This window comes from Grammomys surdaster, unplaced genomic scaffold (genome assembly GCF_004785775.1).
Source record: "Grammomys surdaster isolate TR1022 unplaced genomic scaffold, NIH_TR_1.0 367, whole genome shotgun sequence".
In the NCBI taxonomy this organism is placed as follows: Eukaryota; Metazoa; Chordata; class Mammalia; order Rodentia; family Muridae; genus Grammomys; species Grammomys surdaster.
The window spans coordinates 2,011,954-2,022,316 of NW_021604786.1; positions in this window are offsets into that span (position 1 = coordinate 2,011,954).

Genomic DNA, 10,363 nt, shown 5'->3' on the forward strand with positions numbered 1-10,363 from the left:
GAAGAAGAAGAAGAAGAAGAAGAAGAAGAAGAAGAAGAAGAAGAAGACAACATAAGAAGACATAAGAAGAAAAAGACATAAGAAAAGGAAGAAGAAGACATAAGAATGGATTAACCAGCTTAACATACACCATAAACACACATGCAAAATTGTTAGTTAGCTTGTGAGAAATAGTCAAGGCTAATCATCCTCAGTAAAGTGTAAGTTAGTGACCCTGTGAGATACGTCTTGTACCTGGCACAGGGCTAGAGTTAAGGACTGGCAATAGTGTCAACCAGGGAAAGGGAAAAACCAGATTTCCATATATTGATGATGGAATAAAAAAACGAAGTAGCTTAATGGTTCATCCAATGCAAGGTTAAAACTACACTCCTGGTAAGTAGCAAATTCACTCTGTAGATTGACAGGAGGTAAAAGCACGGTATTCGTGCAAACATTTTCTACGCAGATATTTTTACCAGCCTGGGTCTTAATGGACAAGAACAAAAAAAGAATAAATAAAAGTGTCTCTCACAAAGGGGATGGATGTATATGCCCTTGTGTTCTGCTCACACAACGTGATACTTCTCAAGCAGTTCAGCGAATTCGGATAATCATGAGTAAACACGGTTACCAAAGTAATGTGGGAACTCGCACGCACACAAAGCCAAGTCAAAGAAGCAAGAGGCATTTACAAAGGCAATGTAAGTGATTATATGTATGTTTGTGTGGAATTCCGGAGTAGGCAAAATTAACCTCCACCTGGTAGAAATGAGATTCGTGGCTATCAGATGAGCAGGGATGACAGACACATCGAAAGGACACAAGAGAAATAAACTCCCTGATATGGGATAAGCTGATGGAAATACAGTCACTGAACTTAACTGCATGAACTGTGTGGAAAATGAGCTTCAGCTAAAAGAATAGCAATAATCACTGGGATACGGAACAATGCCCTCCAATGAGTGGTTCTTATAGCTTCTAACACTGTGCTAGGGGACAATTTGCCAATGGACTGAGCTGCTAGTAAAAAGTCACAGATTTGTCCAATAAAATGCTAACATTATATTCACATCCAAATAACTGTCATGTGGAACGGTAATCAGTTAAATACTAAAATTTGATTGCGGGGCTTGGTCAAACGCTCTACGGCAGATAGATCTACTAAGTTAGCATTAGTGTATGTTCTCACTAATAAAACTTCAATGATTTCTTTACAGCTAAAGAGAAAGCAGCAGCCAGGCGGTGGTAGCGCACGCCTTTAATCCCAGCACTTGAGAATCAGAGGCAGGCGGATTTCTGAGTTCGAGGCCAGCCTGGTCTATCGAGTGAGTTCCAAGACAGCCAGGACTACACAGAGAAACCCTGTCTCAAAAAAACAAAAAAAAATTAAAATTGAAAAAATAATAATAAAGAGAAAGCAGGAGTCCCTTATTCTCTAACTAAAAGCTAATTCAACACCAAAACACATTCTGTAACCTGGGATCCCGTAGGTACATGATCTTCGCTACGTAACACGGATCAGAGGCAGTGAGTCGATTATACAAGCCACCTCTAGCCCACAGACACTGTACACGTAAGCCACTGTCACTTCTTGGCTGCCCATTGTTTACTTTAAAAAAAATTACTGTCTAGCATTTAAATTTGAGAATTCTCCAATATTTGAGGAAGAAATCCACATTTTTAATTTCCTGAATAATTCAAACATCTGGCATGCTGGGTCTCATTATCATCTGGTTCCTCCCACACTGCCCCACTCTCTGCTACTCCCTAGTGTCTCTGCCTGTGTTGGCTGGCACCGTGGATGGGTGAAATTGTAATTATTATTTTAACATAGGAAGGAGTTGGCACTTCTTGATTTGACAGGCCTTGGAAGCAAACAACCACCAGGATAGATAGATAGATAGATAGATAGATAGATAGATAGATAGATAGATAGATAGATATGCTATATTTAATCAAGTAGATTTTTAAATAGATTTATAAGTAAATACAAGGTATTTTTTTTTCAAAGAGAAAGCTCATTGTTAACAAAAAGCTTTGGAAGTTCACTGAATTATGTTCTATAAATATTGCCTTTCAGTAAGTAATGCAGTCAAGTGCCATACACTTTCCACATACTCCTACCACATAAGGCCATCACAAAAAGTATTCCTTGCTATGGAAAACAAAGGGAAGGCTGTTAGCAGTATTAATTACATGATGATGGTAACATTAATGTACATGCGTTGCCTACAGAGGCAAGAAGAAGGCGTCAGAATCCCTGGAGCTGGAAGAAGCAGTTATGAGTCCCCACATGGGACCTGAATTCAGGTCCTCTCCAAGATCAGAAGCCACTTTTAACTGCTGAGCCATCACTCTAGCCTCTGAATTATTGTCATCTCAAAACATAACAACTGAATCTAAAATCCTGCCTCCATGTTATCATGTATAAAACATAGAAGCCTCGAAGGCCCTGTCATCAGGTATCTATTGCCTTACATTTGTCCAAGCTGTGCATGAATTACTTCAGAATGAATCCACAGCTAAAGGAGGAATTTCAATTCAAATCAAGATGGAAAAAAACTGACAGGCTTGGTTTGTATAGCATATAGATGGCCTTCTGTGTCAGTAGGGGACCAGCCCTTGAAACACCACAGATGCAAAGCTTACAGATGCTCAAGCCCTTGGGTAAAATGATGCTGTGTTTCCATGAGAACCATTCCTACACTTCAGGCTTAGACTACTTGCATTACCTTAAAAAATACATTTTAAGTGAATATATGTATGCATTTTAAATAAGAAATAATTGCTATAAAGCATCAATAAGGGAATAGAGATGAGAGACTAGGTCTACGGTTGTTCAGTGTATATGAAATGTTTTCAGAATACTGTTAAAGAGCATTTGGCTGATGGGGTCCAAGTATGGAGAACCCACGGAAATGGAAAGCCGCTAAACTTACCTGCTGCTCCCTTTTCAAGGTCAACGAAACGCCACAAGTAGTTCCAACTGTAAACTGTGAACCCTAAGAATTATAGAAAATCTTCTCTTCTTATTCAGACAACGAGAAATATTTTGTGGGAAATTGAATTAAATAAGGTTCTATTTTTCAGTTTTGTTATTTTTCTGACTATATATGTCCCAGATATATGTATATACTGAATACGTAGAAGGAATGCTATAAAGGTAAGTTCTCTTAGATGAAGTGCTTCAGCCATGATTGTGCTTCTCTAGGTCAACTGTCCCTCAAACACTACAGGAACCAATACATGCCAAGACACACACAATTCATCTTAGTGTGATGCACAAGGCAGTGGAGGGCATAGTTAGATTACCTGTGCCTGTCAAAAGAACAAAACAAACAGACCTTGTTACCTGAGGGACAGACAGAGAGAGAATAAATGTGGGCCCAAGAGGTCGAAGTGCTAGAATGGCTGAGGAGAGAAAGAGATGTTGCAGAGAGCAGCAACACCATGAAGGCCTCAGCTCCAAGGTGGGGCTTAGTTGGTAGATACTTGCTTAGCATGCAGGAATCCCTGGGTTCAGTCCCCAGCCCTGTATAAAAACAGATGAGCTAACCCACGTTTATAATGTTAACACTCCAGGGTGGATGCAGGAGGATCAGAAATTTGAGGTCAGGTCTATATAGAATCCTGTTTTTATGAGAACTCACACACACAAACACACACACACACACTACCTGTCTTAGAGTCTTACTGCTGTGAAGGGAGACCATGACCAAGGCAACTCTTATAAAGGCAAACATTTAATGGGGGCTGGCTTACAGTTGCAGAGGTTCAGTCCATTGTCAACATTGGGGGAAGCATGGCAGCATGCAGGCAGACACGGTGCTGGAGGAGCTGAAAGTTCTACATCTAGATCCAAAGGCAGCAGAAGGAGACTCTCTTTCTCAGGCAGCCAGGAGGAGGCTCTCACTCCCCATTGGGCAGAGACTGGGCATAGGAGCCTCAAAGCCCACCTCCACAGTGACGCACTTCCTCCAACAAGGCCACACCTCCTAATAGTGCTACTCGCTGAGCCAAGTGTATTCAAACCACCACACATACATACATACATACATACATACATACATACATACATACATACATACCATTTTAAAGAAGACAATCAGGGCTACATTTGCAACTACAGAGTCAGGATGTTCATACACCCATATGTATCTCTATTATGGTAGATAGTATTTTTATGTTTTATCACATCGTGAGTTGAATCTGTATATTCCTAGTCAAACAGAAACTTGTCAAGAGTTTTAATGGGAAGTAAGAAAATTATAACACTGGAGATCGTTTTTAACTTTTTTTAAGCTACAGTTTTAATGTGTTTATCTTGTGTGTGTATACGCGGTTAGGCATTCCCCAAGACCACACATGTGGAGGCCAGAGGATGACCTGAGGGAGTCTGTTCTCTCTGTCTACCATGTGTGTTTCCACTGAGGTTGTCAGGCAAGCATCTTTACACACTGAGCAATCTTGCCTGGCCCAATGTATAGTCGGATAGTGAGTTCCAGTCCATGGATGGTATTTGTTCTGTCTCCTTCTCTTGGCTTTCTTCTCTTGTCTCTTTGTCTGACTTTCTCCTGAACCTCCTGATATGTAGGTTTGAGAGATCTACCCTCCTACCTGCTTCTTCAGGGGCAAAGCTGAATTCCTGTCTCTGACCCTCTGACTGAAGACATTTCTAAGCCTGTGTTTGTTTGTTTGTTTGTTTGTTTGTTTTTGTTTTGGGGAGAGCAGCAACAGGTCTACCAGTAACTGATTGTGCTTCTTTGAATCGATTTCTTCAGATTTTGTCTATAAAAATCTTAAAGAGTAAGACCAAAGTTTTCCTATCCTCGCCCAGATTTTTCGCCTCGGTTCATTTGCATAGATAGCATTCCACCAACAGTGGGAACCCACTCAGCACCGGCTACAGCCCGCTGTTCTAGTCACATCTCACAGTTCAAGAAACCAGAGGACGTTATTACCTTCCACATCACTTCCAGTTGTGAGATTATTACACACAGCATCTAACTATTTGGAATGAAAATGTGGCGCTTCAGAACCACAGGTGGATCTTTTTCTCAATGAGGAGAAGAGATTCACAACACAAGACAGGGACAAACGATTCCTGTGGGGACACTAACTGGGTTTTATTGCTAGCCTCAGAGAAAATATTTCCTACCTAAATACGAAGTACGGAGGCTAGCAGGAAAAACTGTGAGGGAGATGAAAGTTTGCAAATAGTTTCAAGGATTAAATACAAAAACACGTATTTCTAGAACTTTCCTGACTCGGACCTGCTCGTGGGGTTATCCCGTTGCTCATTCTCAGTGTGTTTTTGTTATCCGTGGGTAATGCAGCGTTGGACTTTCTAACCAATCAGATTTCACAGGGATAAGGGAGCCGTGTACACAGAGCTCGGAGCAATCAGTCTCCGGACAGAAACAACTAGAGCTTACAGAATTCCAGATTGTGAAGAGGGTGGGGCTGAGAAGATATGGATCAGCAGTTAAGAGCCCTGGCTGCTCTTGCAGCGACCCTAGTTCGGTTCTCATGCCTATGGAGGGTGGCTCACAGCTGCCTGTAACACCAGCTGCAGATAATCTAGCATCTTCTCCCAGGCTCTGTGATCACTGCACTGACATGCACATACCCACACAAACAAACAGAATCACACACACACACACACACACACACACACACACACACTCACTTCAAAGGGACAGATGTCTGAAAATAATTCTATATTATTTTATCGTTAAAAAAACAAGAAAACAAGGTGAAGATGTTTTAAGAAGAACTCAAGAGAACTCAATTTGTTACCTATAAATTTTTCCTTTAAGAAGCAAAATGACAAAAATAACTATCTTTTATTTTTATTATTAATTTTTATTTATTTTATTTATTTATATCCCAAATGTTGCCCCTTTCCTGGTCCTCCCTCCCAGAGTTCTTCACCCCTTCACCTCTGAGAGGGTGCTCCCTCCCCAGCCATCCCTTCTGGTATCCCCCATTCCCTAGAACATCAAGTCTCTACAGGATTAGGCCCATCTTCTCCCACTAAGACCAGACAAGGCAGCCCTCTGCTACAGATGTGCCCAGGGACCACGGACCAGCCTGCATATGCTCTTTGGTAGGTGGCTAAAGAATTCCTAAGGAGCTTCGTAAGACAGGGAGGGAAGGCTCAGCATTTGAGAATGCACACTGCTATATCAGAGGATGGTTCAATTCCCAGGGCCCATACGAGGCAGCTCAAACTGCCCATAACTCCAGCTCCAAGAGATGTGGTTTTCTTTTCTGGCCTTGGCAGGCACTGTACTCATTCATGTACACACACGCACACACAGACACACACACACACATACACAGACAGACAGACAGACAGAGACAGAGACAGAGAGACACACAGAGAGTCTCACACACACACATGTGCACACAGTTTAAAAAAATGAGCAATCTTTTGCTAAGAGTTTCTTCTTAGCAAAGACAGGAGCCAAAGCCCAAAGAAAGGAATTGTGAAGGTCAGCTGTGCAAGAAAGGAGACCATGGAAATGGTGGGGGCTGTGGCAGCTACGGCTGTCATTTAGAAAAGCCCAGGAACACTTTAGAAACTTACAAATGGTATGAGATAGCTAGTGGCTCAAAAACTAAGCAGAACACTGCGTTGTTATAGGTCAACGATGATCAGTATTGGCAAAGACATCGGCTCACCCCTAAATCCCACATGCATGGCGTGGGTGGAGGGGATGAAGAGAAAACACATCTAAAAGTAGTCTAAGGAAAGAGAAGCTGTCAGAGAACGTTTCAGAAATACAGAGTCATGCACCGATAGAAGTAGCCTATGGAATCAAGAATGGCAGAGGGGCCGGGGACTCAGGAAGCCTAAGTAGTTAGATATTTATGAACTGAACTTGTAAACCTATGTGTACACTTTACCATGAAAAAACACATTATATATGTTTTCTTTGTGAACCACATACATGTGGTTTATATTTCTTTTCTTTTCTTTCCTTTTTGTATAGAATGGAGTTTACTTAGGGCATGGGGAGGGGAATGAGGAGGTAGTAAAGACAGAGAAAGGCAGAGAGAGAGAGAGAGAAAGAGAGAGAAAGAGAGAAAGAGAGAGGAAGAAGGAGGAGGGGGAAGAAGAGGAGGAGGAGGAAGAGGAAGAGGAGGAGGAGGAGGAGAGGTCAGCCATGAATACATAGAGAGAGAAGGGAGGGGTGGATATGGGGAGAAAAGGGACAGAGAGGGAGGAGAGGAAGGAAATAATAAGAGCGAGAGTATATTTATTTTCTAATCATACAGAAATTACACTATAGATGCGTGGTCTCAACCTTCCTAATGCTAGGACCCTTCAGTACAGCTCTTCATGTTGTGGTGATGCCCAGACTATAAAAGTATTTCGTTGCTACTTTGTAACTGTAATTTTGCTACTGTTTTGAATCACAATGTAAATATGTGATGAGCAGGATATCTGATATGTGACACCCCCCCCGGGAGATGTGACCCACAGTTAGAGACCCTGCTATAGACATGCCTAAAGAGTATCTGTATATTATATATATATATAGTGCTCAGGCTACTACAAGCCTAGTGAGTTCCTCATAATTAGCTATATATAGTTTTCAGGTTAATGTCCTGAACCTGCTAAGCAAAGTGTTAAATCAGACTTTCCCTGTGCCCTCAGGTTTCTGACAGGAGCTTCAGGGCTGCAAGCAGTGTCACATGACACCTATTCCAAAAAGAACACCAGCTCCTTCAGACAACTTGGTACAGAATGACCTGAAAGCTTCCATTTAAGAAGAATACAAATTGTAGAAACATTCGATAAAACGCCCTCACAGCTTTTCAAAAGTTTTCATGCCACCAAAACAACTCCCACCTTGAAGGTACATGTAAATATTCCTTCCACCATTAAAAAAAAAAAAATCACACCATTAAGGACATTACATGGGAAAAAACGTTCCAAGGAGAGTAATGTTAAAAGACTTTATTTTCAGGGTCTGTACCACCAGTTTGACACATAACAGACAAATTGCCCTGCAAAATAATTTCCACTGTGGCTCCATTTTAATTAGTGGCAACCCAGAAGTCAAGTGATTTCTTGTGAAACTATGAAGAAGTAAATTACATCACCGTGGATCCCACAGACACTGTATGGCACGGTGATAATGTCCCATACATCAGCAGTGACAGCCCATTTCCATCCCCTGTTATGAAAAGGTACGGGTGATAGAAAGTCATTGCATTCTCGGAGCTAATGTCACGTTCTAGAACTAACCTGTCTCTTGCTCTGTCAATTCCTGCCCCCTCCACCCCCGCCATGAAACAAATAAGTCTGCCACTGGCTGGCACAGATAACAGCTTCCATGCTTGCCCACACTACATACTCATCCCTGATGCATCCAGCAGTGCAGCCCCAACAAGCAGAAAGCAGATTCAGACAGCCACCGGTTCGCTTAACTGTTTCCCCACAGGAAGTGTCTCTCCCTTCTGGACATAACTACACAGATTCCTGCGTTGAACAGCTCTTCCAAAGTGATAGTCTCTGTATGCTGTGAAGAAAGTAATCAAATCCACTTACTTCATAAGGAAACATAACACCAAAAGCCAGTCTTAGCATGTAGTACAATGCCTAATACCTAGTATCAGCACTCAGTGCAATGTCTAGTACCTAGTCTGAGCACTTAGCACAACGCGTAAGTACCTAGAGTTAGCACTTAGCATGTTATGCAGTAACGAATGTAAACACTTAGCAAAAAGGCTAACACCTTGTATGAGTGTTTACTATAACACGTAGCCCGTAGTGCTAGCAGCTAATACAATGCCTAGTTCCAACTGTTAGCGCTTAGCACAGTGTCTGGTACCTTAATCACCATTTACAGCAGTGCCTAGTCCTTCTGTTCAAGAAAACTGTCATTACCTGTAATACTTAAACTACGGGAGTAGGATGAAGATCATAACCCTGGCAAATATGGGCACAGCAAGGAATAAGATGTCAAACATACGGACCCTGTTCCGTTGCTAAGGCTGGTCCCTCAACATTAAAAAGAGGAGTGCCATAGAATGAGTGTCAAGTCAGAAGTACAGCCTTCGCTTGCACAACCCCAGGTTCCTGATAACACAGAGCAGCGGTATACAAGTGTGTCCAAATGTAGTCTAACACCTTGATCCACACAATTAAGATGAACGAGACAAGTTTATGCTGCTATCTGACAGGACCCCTTACAGCATCCCATGAAACACTGCAAGCATAAACCAACAGGTCCAGCTAATCTCTCTCCAAACTGCAGGAAATGCCCACTTGTTAAAAGTCAGTTGTCAGCAGTCTCTTACGGTCCCGGTAGTCTGGAATACTTGGGGGGAGAGGGGCATAAGAACCTTTACTCTACAAGCACAGGTATTCCACAAAAGGACTAGACCTGAAGGATGAAGGACAAAGGATGGTTATGGTACCTGACCTCTTCTGTGTATTCTCTGTGCAACACTCTTAGTAGAACACAGTGTGGTAGAGCCATCTCCTCAGTGACAGACCTTATGCTGTTCTTCCAGAGGACCAGAGTTCAGTTCCTACCACTTCAAGTCAGGCAGCTCATAACTGCTTATAGGTCCAGCTCCAGGAGAGCTGAAGCCCTCCTCTCCACAGGTACTTACACATAAGTGGCATGTACACACACACAGGTGATTTTTTTAATTATTTTATTTATTTACAGCCCAGCCATTGCCCTCCTCCCCATCCCCCCTCTCACAGTTCCTCATCTGATTCCCCCTCCACCTTACCTCTAAGAGGGTGTTCCCCCTCCACCCTTCACTGGGCATCCCCCTTCCCAAAACTGGTTGCCCCAGAGATGAGAAAGTCCACACGTAGATGCTAGCTACATGATCCTGCCCCAAGTTAATTGTGATTGGTAAATAAAGATGCCAACAGCCATTAGTTGGACAGAAGAGACATAGGTGGGGTTTAGGTTTCCAGGGCTTGGGGTTGGAGGAGGAAGATGGGAATGTGCAGGAGAAGCTGCTGTGGGTTAAGAGTCAAGGGAATGTGGCCCAGAAGGCTGCCCAATCGGAGTTAAGAGCGATCCAGATGGAACATAGTAAATAGTAAGTAATAACGCAGGGTTATCGTTAGGAAAGTAGATTCTAATAGCATGGAGGATAGATGACAGCCAAGCAATTGTGCTGCTTAGGGCTTATTGTAAAAATATAAAGACTGTGAGTGTGTGTGTGTGTTTTTTAATCTGGGAACTCAATAACCAAGGTGGAGTAGAAACCTCGGGCTGGGATTTTAAATAATTTCTAAAACATATCTCTGTTGAGTCACCCATGTACCCAATCACTAATGGCAGTAGACACACTGGTCATAGCTAGCTTTGGGCAGAGTCTTTTCTTGAGTCTATTGTGA